Here is a 10315-nt window from a genome sequence, read left to right as displayed (position 1 = left end):
ACGTAGAGCTTATCACACCCGATCATCACGTGGTGTCTGGGCACGACGAACTTTGGCAACGGTGCATACTCAGGGAGAACACTTCTTGATAATTTTAGTGAGAGCTCATCTTAAAATGCTACCGTCAATCAAAGCAAGATAAGATGCATAAAGGATTAACATCACATGCAATCAATATAAGTGGTATGATATGGCCATCATCATCTTGTGCTTGTGATCTCCATCTCCGGAGCACCATCGTGATCACCATCGTCACCGGCGCGACACCTTGATCTTCATCGTAGCATCGTTGTCGTTTACGCCATCTATTGCTTCTACGACTATCACTACCGCTTAGTGATAAAGTAAAGCAATTACAGGGCGTTTGCATTTCATACAATAAAGCGACAACCATATGGCTCCTGCCAGTTGCCGATAACTTCGGTTACAAAACATGATCATCTCATACAATAAAATATAGCATCACGTCTTGAACATATCACATCAGAACATGCCCTGCAAAAACAAGTTAGACGTCCTCTACTTTGTTGTTGCAAGTTTTACGTGGCTGCTACGGGCTTAGCAAGAACCATTCTTACCTACGCATCAAAACCACAACGATAGTTCGTCAAGTTAGTGCTGTTTTAACCTTCGCAAGGACCGGGCGTAGCCACACTCAATTCAGCTAAAGTGAGAGAGACAGACACCCGCCAGCCACCTTTAAGCACGAGTGCTCGTAACGGTGAAACCAGTCTCGCGTAAGCGTACGCGTAATGTTGGTCCGGGCCGCTTCATCTCACAATACCGCCGAACCAAAGTATGACATGCTGGCAAGCAGTATGACTTGTATCGCCCACAACTCACTTGTGTTCTACTCGTGCATATGACATCTACGCATAAAACCAGGCTCGGATGCCACTGTTGGGGAACGTAGTAATTTCAAAAATAATCCTATGTACACGCAAGATCATGGTGATGGCATAGAAACGAGAGGGGAGAGTGTTGTCCACGTACCCTCGTAGACCGTAAGAGGAAGCGTTACGACAACGCGGTTGATGTAGTCGTACGTCTTCACGATCCGACCGATCCAAGTACCGAACGTATGGCACCTCCGAGTTCAGCACACGTTCAACTCGATGACGATCCCCGGGCTCCGATCCAGCAAAGCTTCAGGGATGAGTTCCGTCAGCACGACGGCGTGGTGACGATGATGATGCTCTACCGGCGCAGGGCTTCGCCTAAACTCCACGACAGTATGACCGAGGTGAAATATGGTGGAGGGGGGCATCGCACACGGCTAAGGAACGATCCGTAGATCAACTTGTGTGTCATGGGGTGCACCCCTGCCCCCGTATATAAAGGAGCAAGGGGAGGGCCGGCCAAGGAGGAGGAGGCGCGCCCAAGGGGGGAGTCCTACTCCCACCGGGAGTAGGACTCCTCCTTTCCTAGTAGGAGTACGAGAGAAGGAAGGGGAAGAGAGAAGGGAAGGAAGGAGGGGGTGCGGCCCCTCCCCCTAGTCCAATTCGGACTAGGCCTTGGGGGGGGGGGGGCTGCCCTAGGCAGCCCCTCTCTCTTTCCCGTATGGCCCAATAAGGCCCAATACTTCTCCCCGGCGAATTCCCGTAACTCTCCAGTACTCCGATAAATACCCGAATCACTCGGAACCTTTCCGAACTCCAAATATAGTCGTCCAATATATCGATCTTTACGTCTCGACCATTTCAAGACTCCTCGTCATGTCCCCGATCTCATCCGGGACTCCGAACTCCTTCGGTACATCAAAACTCATAAACTCATAATATAACTGTCATCGAAACCTTAAGCGTGCGGACCCTACGGGTTCGAGAACTATGTAGACATGACCTAGAACTATTCTTGGTCAATAACCAATAGCGAAACCTGGATGACCATATTAGCTCCTACATATTCTACGAAGATCGTTATCGGTCAAACCGCATAACAACATACGTTGTTCCCTTTGTCATCGGTATGTTACTTGCCCGAGATTTGATCGTCGGTATCCAATACCTAGTTCAATCTCGTTACCAGCAAGTCTCTTTACTCGTTACGTAATGCATCATTCCGTAACTAACTCATTAGCTACATTGCTTGCAAGGCTTATAGTGATGTGCATTACCGAGAGGGCCCAAAGATACCTCTCCGACAATCGGAGTGACAAAACCTAATCTCGAAATACGCCAACCCAACATGTACCTTTGGAGACACCTGTAGTACTCCTTTATAATCACCCAGTTACGTTGTGACGTTTGGTAGCACCCAAAGTGTTCCTCCGGCAAACGGGAGTTGCATAATCTCATAGTTACAGGAACATGTATAAGTCATGAAGAAAGTAACAGCAACATACTAAATGATCAAGTGCTAAGCTAACAGAATGGGTCAAGTCAATCACGTCATTCTCCTAATGATATGATCCCGTTAATCAAATGACAATTCATGTATATGGTTAGGAAACACAATCATCTTTGATTAACGAGCTAGTCAAGTAGAGGCATGCTAGTGACACTATGTTTGTCTATATATTCACACATGTATTATGTTTCCGGTTAATACAATTCTAGCATGAATGATAAACATTTATCATGAAATAAGGAAATAAATAATAACTTTATTATTGCCTCTAGGGCATATTTCCTTCACCGAGATGACCATCATAAAGAGAGACCAGAAATTAATGCAATCAAACTCAACTTCGCGAGTCGGATTGGTTTGGCCACCATATGGTATACACTATTAGTACGTGGTGTGAACGCGCGCTCCTACGAATTGGTGTTATCTTTAATGTAATCAATAATTTTAAGGACATATTGCATAATTGTATAGTGGTTACTATTATAATTGGTATTCAAGGCCCTCACCTTTGGGGGGCCTGTGCGGTCTCCCCTTTTGTCTGGCCTATGGGTTGACCCTAGTGCATTGCCGCCGCCCCTCCTTGTCCTATTCGGACTAGAGGGGGAGGGGGCGCGCATCGTGCCCTGGCCGCCCCTCATCTTCTCCACTTTGGGCCCATGAGGTCCATTACCACCCCCGGGGGGGGGGGGGTTCGGTAACCCCCCGGTACTCCGGTAACCCCTCGGTACTCCGGTATATATCCGATAACCCTCGGAACCATTCCGGTGTCCGAATATAGTGGTCCAATATATCAATCTTCATGTCTCAACCATTTCGAGACACCTCGTCATGTCCGTGATCACATCCGGGACTCCGAACTATCTTCGGTACATCAAAACACATGAACTCATAGTATAACTGTCATCTAACTTTAAGCGTGCGGACCCTATGTGTTCGAGAACTATGTAGACATGACCGAGACACGTCTACGGTCAATAACCAATAGCGTAACCTGGATGCTCATATTGGCTCCTACATATTTTACGAAGATTTTTATCGGTCAAACTGCATAACAACATACATTGTTCCCTTTGTCATCAGTATGTTACTTGCCCGAGATTCGATCGTCGGTATCTCAATACCTAGTTCAATCTCGTTACCGGCAAGTCTCTTTACTCGTTATGTAATGCATCATTTCGTAACTAACTCATTAGCTACATTGCTTGCAAGGCTTATAGTGATGTGCATTACCGAGAGGGCCCAGAGATACCTCTCCGACAATCAGAGTGACAAAACCTAATATGGAAATACGCCAACTCAACATGTACCTTTGGAGACACCTGTAGAGCTCCTTTATAATCACCCAGTTACATTGTGATGTTTGGTAGCACACAAAGTGTTCCTCTGGTAAACGGGAGTTGCATAATCTCATAGTTGTAGGAATATGTATAAGTCATGAAGAAAGCAATAGCAACATACTAAACGATCAAGTGCTAAGCTAACAGAATGGGTCAAGTCAATCACGTCATTCTCCTAATGATATGATCCCGTTAATCAAATGACAATTCATGTCTATGGTTAGGAAACACAATCATCTTTGATTAACGAGCTAGTCAAGTAGAGGCATGCTAGTGACACTATGTTTGTCTATATATTCACACATGTATTATGTTTCCGGTTAATACAATTCTAGCATGAATAATAAACATTTATCATGAAATAAGGAAATAAATAATAACTTTATTATTGCCTCTAGGGCATATTTCCTTCAGGGGGGGAGGGGACGTCTGTGGCGCTCAGCCTCCACGAGCCCGGCACACACATGTCAAGCGGCGCCGAGTAGTTCGCCTCGTTGAGGAGGTACGCCTCCCACTCGTGAAGGTGGCGGCGGCCGAAGCCGTTGGCCGCTGCTCCGTCGCCGGGGAAACGGTTGGCCATCAGCGGTGCTGCAGATGGGGAGAGAGGTGGACAGGAGGAGAGATGGGTCATCGGCTGCAAGAGAGGGACTGCGGCGAGGGAGTGTGCGGTCAGCAGCGATTAGGAGTGGTACTTATATCAGCGGGTGTGAGGCGAGCGGACGGTCGCCTTGAGGACGCACACCTTCACTGTGCCGCCCGTGAGTAATCAATGGAAGCTGACAGGTGGCACGCTTGGCATTTATTCCCGGTGGGAAACCGAGGCGATGAGGACAACGAACGCGCCCAGTTGCTGACTCGGCGGGTCCAGCGGTCTTTCACACCATAAATGTTTCCCCTGGCGCCCCCCGGCGCACCGGGTTCGACATGGGTGTGCCAGCGCCAAATTCGGCCCTAACCGGCGATAATTGGGCTTATGGGCTCGTGACTGGACCCTTTTTTTCTCGCCGACGATAATAAAAAAGCCGGGGGGTGGAGATGCACTTATTTTTATTGTGAAGGAGGAGGGGTGGAAATAAGTTAGGAAGGGCCCTAAGCATTTCGGCAATTTTCAAATTCATGGAAACTAGTCGTCAACCCGTGCGCGTGCACGGGCTAGCCATTTTAATACTTAATATGACAATTGTGAAAATTCAAAATGTCAAGCAATAATATGAATATGTTGATATAAATTATTGTTATAACACATGCATGTGTACCTCTATTCGACATAGGGTCCAACGAAGCTACATTTGCCTCGACTATTTTGTGATTAGTTTGTTTGCATCCAATTATATGAATATTGTGATGGAGATTATTATAGTAACAAATGAATGTCTACCTTACATGAGATATTTGTGGTGCATGATACATCCAATTTTCTTTACAATAGTATTATATATATATGTATTTACAGATATTTTAATAAATAATTTTTTTCTTTGTTACAAGGACAAAAAGGCATGCATAGATATACTATATATGCAAACTAGTAAGCCTGCACATGAAAATTCACGTGCATTGAAAAGATAGTCATGTAGTAGCAGTCAAAAATATTTTGAACGAACTTATACTATGGTTAAGTTTAAGAAAAACTATAATAAAAATGTACATTGTTAATGTACCTAAGCATGTTTTTTGACGATATGATTGGAAACACATAATAGTGCCGCTGATCTGCCATGAACCATGGTATTGAGAGAGGTATGATTCGTCTTCCTTTTACATTTTCCTTTTCTAGAATGAAATAATCCTGGTCTTGACATTTTGTTCACCTACTTCGATTAAGGAAGCAACTCTCATGGACTATTATATACTCAAAGGTGTACCTATAATTTATTGGAAATTAAACCTTAAATAAGGCATAAAATATACTCCCTCCGTCCCAAAATAAGTGTACTTGGACTATCATATACTCAAAGGTTTCCTATAATATATTGGAAATTAAACCGTAAATAAAGCATAAAATATACTCCCTCCGTCCCAAAATAAGTGTACTAAGCTTGAGACACTTATTTTGGGACGGAGGGAGTAATATAGAAGGCATGTATCAGCTATTAGAAGACAAACTTCAGCAGGTCTGTGCAAGACACCACATCACTTTTACATGCAACGAAACAATAAAACACCCCTAAAATCGCAAATCATAATCACCTTGAGTGGCATTTTTCTTCTTAGGTGGCAAACAAAATATCAAGACTTAGTACCCTGTAAGCTGTAACAGATTTCGTACTTTGAAGAAAATGCCAAGATTTAGTAATCGTGTACATGCAAATGCATGTATCAAAAACTGTACAAAATTTTATTGTATGTGTAAAATAAAAAATGCCCATATTCAATTTTCAAGCTAATAATATTGTGTAGAGATCATAATAAAACAAGTATATCCTATGTGAAACTGTTACTGCACACCGAAACATCAAAGCAAAAGACATGTTTTCATTTATCATCGATGTTTGTACACACCATGTTTAATACATGCTGCAAAAAAATATTTCAAGGCAAGAAATTCAAATTTTGTGTGTATATACAGCTTCATCCATACTGCAAAATCACCGAGGTCTTCACTTGATTCCATGTAACCAACAGCTACAAGAAAATAGTTACATTGTCTTGTGAAAGCATGTGAAATCAATCTAGTTGTATGAAGAAAACAGGTACCAATAATAAACTACATAGGTGCAAGAGTTTTCAGTGGAAACTACAACACAAATATTTTTTTCTTTTGCTAGTAGCAACATGAATCAAAGCTAAGAAGACCGCAAAGATCAAAGGACCTCACTGTGATTCAAAAAGTCACTGGATTGTATATCGCCTTTTCAATTTTTGCAACCCAAAGTTAGCATTTCTCAAATGCGGCTCCCATATGCTTCTGTACAAAGGACAAGTAAGAATTTTGATCCCAATCAATATTTGAAAACAAAGGCAGGACATCAGAGAATGATAATAAAGTTCCAAGCATCCCATATAGGATGAGAAAAAAAGAAGATAGGGTGCTGCTTAACCTGATTTTCCAGTAATATGTTTTTTGTCCCCATGATGTTTATCCAAAGTGTGTCCCTGAGCCGCAAAATGGTAACCCATGTTATCATGTATTGCGAACACATAAACGTTCCATCCATGTATAACTCCGAGCAAAAGCAGTTTGTATGACAGGAAATGACATGTTTGGACAAAGCTCTAACAAGCATCGCATGCACAACACACTAAGCCGGTGAGACAACAGAATGAAATCAACTTACCCATTAAATAGATAGAGTAGGTTGTCCACACTGTATAGACTTACCAAATCAACTTAACAACTTACCAAATCGACACCACGCTTTGAGGACCATCTGCCCTGTATGGATAGCTTCGGCGCAGGTCGTCCAATACACACAGCTTTGGCGCAAGTTGTCTATAAACATATGTAAAAACAGCCCTGATCACCGTTGATACAAGATTCTTAATTAGATCCGTCTGAATTATCTTGCTCAGTAGTTCTTAGATTACAAGACACCTATAATAAAACAAGTAGTACTCCTCCTTTGGTGATTTGAATCCTCACGAGTTGCAGAGATCAGATTTAGAAAAGTAGCATTGAGGAAGGAGCTACAGCGTTCCCACGTCCAGTCTGGGAAGAGCCAAAAAACCAGAAATCAAACATTACATGCAAGAAGAATAACATTATCCAATGCCACCATAATACATGGATACGCCTGCTTACCCTCTAGAAGGTGGTCTCAATCGGTGTATACCTTTCATGGGCGAAAACTGGTCTTGCCCTGGATCTCTGTGAGCCACGCATAACCGCGTCAACCGCGGTCGGGCCACCGCCGGACGGCGGGGACGCACCGGTTGAGGCAACAGCTACAACAAACCAGGTCGGCCGGCCGCAGTGGTGAATTCGGCATGGCATCTCCGCTCACCTGAATGCCGGGGCAGCGGCATGGACTGGGTCGAAGCAGCCGCACATCAGCAGGAGAGCGGAGGAGGGAAATTTACTGGCTTGTCTACCTCTCAATCAGGTCGGCGGGCACGCGATTGATGGGGAAGGGAGGCGTTGGCGTACCTGCGGCAGCAGAGGAGGAGAGGCAGGCGCGCGACGGGCGGCGGCTCCGCGGCTCCGGCTCTCCCATGGCGAAGGGCGGCGACCTGGGGCGGCTCTTCCCCGGCGTGCGACGGGATGCGACTTGTCGGCGACTCCCGCAGAGAAGGGCGGCGGCTCCGGCTCTCCCGCGGCGAAGGGCGGCGACCTGCAGCGGGTCTCCCCCGTCGGGGCGGCTCCCGGGGCAACGGGCGCGGCGGGGCGGCTCCTGCGGCTAAGGCGGCGCGAGGCTGCGGGAGTAACGGCGGGGGAGGAGGAGGAGGGGGCGAGAGAGGTCGTGCGGTCGTGTGCAGGCAGCGGTTTTTGTTTAACGACAGGCAGATTAGCTAGCGATCGATGGATTCTAGTGGCGTAATGCGTGGTTGGTAGTGTTAAACACTGGAGGATTAAGAGCCATTAGATATTGATGATGTATGGATGTGATTGTTTGGATCTGCCCTTCTCTTTTTTTTATAGTGGTAGTAGATATGTATTAGCAATAGGCAACTCCAAAAAATCATGTGAAACCATGCAATTCAGAATAGCATGCATAACAGGCGAAGCAGTATATATATAAAAGATACAAAATACTAATCGACGCTCCGCATGATTTTACGCATATGCATCATGACCCCACTACCCTGCACACGGCGACATTGGATGCAGCTGAACCGGGTTCGCTCCTCTAGAACATGTATTTAGCAATTTTTCACATGACCGGATGCTTCATGTCGTGGCAATTTATTGGGATTTATCAGCAGTCTGACGGGATAAAAATCAATAAACACATTTAAAAAATGGACAATGCTAACGCCCACATGTGTGGTGGGAGCCAAACCCGCCCACACGCCCTATAACATACAGACTACGCCATGTTGCCGCATGCATGCATGTGATTTTTTTTTTGGATTTTCAGTTTTTAATATGTTTTATCTCTTACATGAAAAATCTGATTGAAGATCCGTTTTCACCAATAAATCCCTCATGACGAGATCTTCGAAACTAGATCGCACACTAGTAGAAAAGGGGCCAATGATCCAGGCCGGTCCAGACCATTAGTCCCGGTTCAATCCAGAACCGGGACCAATGGGGGCATTGGACCCGGTTCGTGAGCCCCAGGGGCCAGCCGGGCCACGTGGGCCATTGGTCCCGGTTCATCTGGACCTATTGGTCCCGGTTGGCGGGACGAATCGGGACCAATGGCCCTCGCTCCTGGCCCACCATCATTGGTCCCGGTTGGTGGCCTGAACCGGGACCAAAGGACGGCCATTAGTCTCGGTCCATTCCATCAACCGGGACTAAAGGGTTGGTCCTCGTTGCGGCCAAAGTTTAGTCCCACCTCGCCAACCGAAAGGGAATCAAACCGGTTTATAAGCCCCTCCCTCTCTGCCTTATTGAGCTCCTCTGAAAATGAAAATAGATGCCCTTATATAGGGAATTTAGCCTAAATTCATACGAATTTCTCTTGAAATTTGTTATGAATTTAAATTGAATTTCCTCTATAAGTGCATCTATACTCATTTCTGAGTAGTTTTTTATATAGTTTTTTTCTTTTCTGCTATATTTATTTTTTTCTTTTTATTTCTGAGTTGTAATAAGTCATTAAAAATAAGCATCTATGCTCATTTTTTAGTACAGTTAATCACAACTATTTTTTGCTTCTATTCATTTCTGAGTAGTTTTCTATATAGTTTTTTTTTCTGCTATATTTTTTTTTATTTCTGAGTTGTAATAAGTCATTAAAAATAAGCATCTATGCTCCTTTTTTAGTACAGTTAATCACAACTATTTTTTACTTCTATTCATTTCTGAGTAGTTTTCTATATAGTTTTTTTTCTTTTCTGCTATATTTATTTTTTTCTTTTTATTTCTGAGTTGTAATAAGTCATTAAAAATAAAAAAGAGGCGCAATGCTTGTTAGTTTGCTTCAAGCCTTTCGGAATAGTGTCAACTGCACTGCACATAGCTCTGTGCAGTCTACCGTATTCCTCAAGGCTTGAAGCTAACCAACGTGCAGGAGCATTGAGCCTCTTCGTCATCGTCTCTGCACTTAGGGCTTATAAACAGCTGCGAGTGCCTCTCGCTTGGCGAGGTGGGACTAAAAAAACAGCTGCAGGAAGAATCAACAAAAAACAGCTGCAGAAAATAAAAAAGTAGTTAGGCGGGTCCATTGGTACCAGTTGGTGGCACCAACTGGTACCAATGCCACTCTTTGGTCCCGGTTGCTTGAACCAACCGGGACAAATGCCGCTCTTTAGTCCCGGTTGGAGCCACCAACCGGGACCAAAGGTCTTCGTTTCCCGCCCTTTGGGCTGCTGAAAAGAGGCCTTTGGTCCCGGTTGGTGGCACCAACCAGGACTAAAGGGGGCATTAGTCCCGGTTTGTGCCACGAACCGGGACCAAAGCCTTTGCTATATATACAGCACTTAGCGCGACTTCGATCTCTCCTGCTCCACTCCCGTCGCCGCGCGTCTCCCTGCCGCCACCTCGCCGTCGCCGCCCCGCCCCGCCACGCCCCGACGCCGTT

This window comes from Triticum dicoccoides, chromosome 1B (genome assembly GCF_002162155.2).
Source record: "Triticum dicoccoides isolate Atlit2015 ecotype Zavitan chromosome 1B, WEW_v2.0, whole genome shotgun sequence".
NCBI classification, from domain to species: Eukaryota; Viridiplantae; Streptophyta; class Magnoliopsida; order Poales; family Poaceae; genus Triticum; species Triticum dicoccoides.
This window is presented reverse-complemented; position numbering follows the sequence as displayed.